This window comes from Myxine glutinosa, unplaced genomic scaffold (genome assembly GCF_964187855.1).
Source record: "Myxine glutinosa unplaced genomic scaffold, kmMyxGlut1.1 SCAFFOLD_300, whole genome shotgun sequence".
NCBI lineage: Eukaryota > Metazoa > Chordata > Myxini > Myxiniformes > Myxinidae > Myxine > Myxine glutinosa.
Genome location: NW_027616429.1, coordinates 270,742 through 274,298, shown reverse-complemented (window position 1 = coordinate 274,298; position 3,557 = coordinate 270,742).

The following is a 3,557-nucleotide window of genomic DNA, read 5'->3' as shown; positions in this document are numbered from 1 at the left end:
CACTTTTTGCACTTGTGGTAGTGTTGAAAAACCACTTTTCGCACTTGTGTTAGTGTTGAAAAACCACTTTTCGCACTTGTGTTGGTGCAGGAAACCACTTTTGCACTTGTATTAGTGTGGAAAAACCACTTTTCGCACTTGTGTTAGTGTTGAAAAACCACTTTTCGCACTTGTGTTAGTGTTGAAAAACCACTTTTCGCACTTGTGTTGGTGCAGGAAACCACTTTTGCACTTGTATTAGTGTGGAAAAATCACTTTTTGCACCTGTGATAGTGTTGAAAAACCACTTTTTGCACTTGTGTTAGTGTTGAAAAACCACTTTACGTACTTGTGTTGGTGCAGGAAACCACTTTTGCACTTGTATTAGTGTGGCAAAAACACTTTTTGCACTTGTATTAGTGTGGAAAAACTACTTTTTGCACTTGTGTTAGTGTTGAAAAACCACTTTTCGTACTTGTGTTGGTGCAGGAAACCACTTTTGCACTTGTATTAGTGTGGAAAAAACACTTTTTGCACTTGTGTTAGTGTTGAAAAACCACTTTTCGCACTTCCGTTAGTGTTGAAAAACCACTTTTCGCACTTGTGTTGGTGCAGGCAACCAGTTTTGCACTTGTAATAGTGTGGAAAAAACACTTTTTGCACTTGTGATAGTGTTGAAAAACCACTTTTCGCACTTGTGTTAGTGTTGAAAAACCACTTTTCGCACCTGTGTTGGTGCAGGAAACCACTTTTGCACTTGTATTAGTGTGGAAAAACCACTTTTCGCACTTGTGTTAGTGTTTAAAAACCACTTGTCGCACTTGTGTTAGTGTTGAAAAACCACTTTTCGCATTTGTGTTGGTGCAGGAAACCACTTTTGCACTTGTATTAGTGTGGAAAAACCACTTTTCGCACTTGTGTTAGTGTTGAAAAACCACTTTTCGCACTTTTGTTGGTGCAGGAAACCACTTTTGCACTTGTATTAGTGTGGAAAAAACACTTTTCGCACTTGTGTTAGTGTTGAAAAACCACTTTTCGCACTTGTGTTAGTGTTGAAAAACCACTTTTCGCACTTGTGTTGGTGCAGGAAACCACTTTTGCACTTGTATTAGTGTGGAAAAAACACTTTTTGCACTTGTGATAGTGTTGAAAAAACACTTTTCGCACTTGTGTTAGTGTTGAAAAACCACTTTTCGCACTTGTGTTAGTGTTGAAAAACCACTTTTCGCACTTGTGTTGGTGCAGGAAACCACTTTTGCACTTGTATTAGTGTGGAAAAAACACTTTTTGCACTTGTGATAGTGTTGAAAAACCACTTTTCGCACTTGTGTTAGTGTTGAAAAACCACTTTTCGCACTTGTGTTGGTGCAGGAAACCACTTTTGCACTTGTATTAGTTTGGAAAAAACCACTTTTCACACTTGTGTTAGTGTTGAAAAACCACTTTTCGCACTTGTGTTAGTGTTGAAAAACCACTTTTCGCACTTGTGTTGGTGCAGGAAACCACTTTTACACTTGTATTAGTGTGGAAAAACACTTTTCACACTTGTGTTAGTGTTGAAAAACCACTTTTCGCACTTGTGTTAGTGTTGAAAAACCACTTTTCGCACTTCCGTTAGTGTTGAAAAACCACTTTTCGCACTTGTGTTGGTGCAGGCAACCAGTTTTGCACTTGTAATAGTGTGGAAAAAACACTTTTTGCACTTGTGATAGTGTTGAAAAACCACTTTTCGCACTTGTGTTAGTGTTGAAAAACCACTTTTCGCACTTGTGTTGGTGCACGAAACCGCTTTTGCACTTGTATTAGTGTGGAAAAACCACTTTTCGCACTTGTGTTAGTGTTGAAAAACCACTTTTCGCACTTGTGTTAGTGTTGAAAAACCACTTTTCGCACTTGTGTTGGTGCAGGAAACCACTTTTGCACTTGTATTAGTGTGGAAAAATCACTTTTTGCACTTGTGATAGTGTTGAAAAACCACTTTTTGCACTTGTGTTAGTGTTGAAAAACCACTTTTTGCACTTGTGTTGGTGCAGGAAACCACTTTTGCACTTGTATTAGTGTGGAAAAAACACTTTTTGCACTTGTATTAGTGTGGAAAAACCACTTTTTGCACTTGTGATAGTGTTGAAAAACCACTTTCGCACTTGTGTTAGTGTTGAAAAACCACTTTTCGCACTTGTGTTGGTGCAGGAAACCACTTTTGCACTTGTATTAGTGTGGAAAACCACTTTTTGCACTTGTGTTAGTGTTGAAAAACCACTTTTCGCACTTGTGTTAGTGTTGAAAAACCACTTTTCGCACTTGTGTTGGTGCAGGAAACCACTTTTGCACTTGTATTAGTGTGGAAAAAACACTTTTTGCACTTGATAGTGTTGAAAAATCACTTTTCGCACTTGTGTTAGTGTTGAAAAACCACTTTTCGCACTTGTGTTTGTGCAGGAAACCACTTTTGCACTTGCATTAGTGTGGAAAAACCACTTTTCGCACTTGTGTTAGTGTTGAAAAACCACTTTTCGCACTTGTGTTAGTGTTGAAAAACCACTTTTCGCACTTGTGTTGGTGCAGGAAACCACTTTTGCACTTGTATTAGTGTGGAAAAATCACTTTTTGCACTTGTGATAGTGCTGAAAAACCACTTTTTGCACTTGTGTTAGTGTTGAAAAACCACTTTTCGCACTTGTGTTGGTGCAGGAAACCACTTTTGCACTTGTATTAGTGTGGAAAAAACACTTTTTGCACTTGTATTAGTGTGGAAAAACCACTTTTTGCACTTGTGATAGTGTTGAAAAACCACTTTCGCACTTGTGTTAGTGTTGAAAAACCACTTTTCGCAATTGTGTTGGTGCAGGAAACCACTTTTGCACTTGTATTAGTGTGGAAAACCACTTTTTGCACTTGTGTTAGTGTTGAAAAACCACTTTTCGCACTTGTGTTAGTGTTGAAAAACCACTTTTCGCACTTGTGTTGGTGCAGGAAACCACTTTTGCACTTGTATTAGTGTGGAAAAACCACTTTTCGCACTTGTGTTAGTGTTGAAAAACAACTTTTCGCACTTGTGTTAGTGTTGAAAAACCACTTTTCGCACTTGTGTTGGTGCAGGAAACCACTTTTGCACTTGTATTAGTGTGGAAAAATCACTTTTTGCACTTGTGTTGGTGTTGAAAAACCACTTTTCGCACTTGTGTTAGTGTTGAAAAACCACTTTTCGCACTTGTGTTGGTGCAGGAAACCACTTTTGCACTTGTATTAGTGTAGAAAAAACACTTTTTGCACTTGTGTTAGTGTTGAAAAACCACTTTTCGCACTTGTGTTGATGCAGGAAACCACTTTTGCACTTGTATTAGTGTGGAAAAACCACTTTTCGCACTTGTGTTGATGCAGGAAATCACTTTTGCACTTGTATTAGTGTGGAAAAAACACTTTTTGCACTTGTGATAGTGTTGAAAAACCACTTTTCGCACTTGTGTTAGTGTTGAAAAACCACTTTTCGCACTTGTGTTAATGTTGAAAAACCACTTTTCGCACTTGTGTTGGTGCAGGAAACCACTTTTGCACTTGTTTTAGTGTGGAAAAAACTC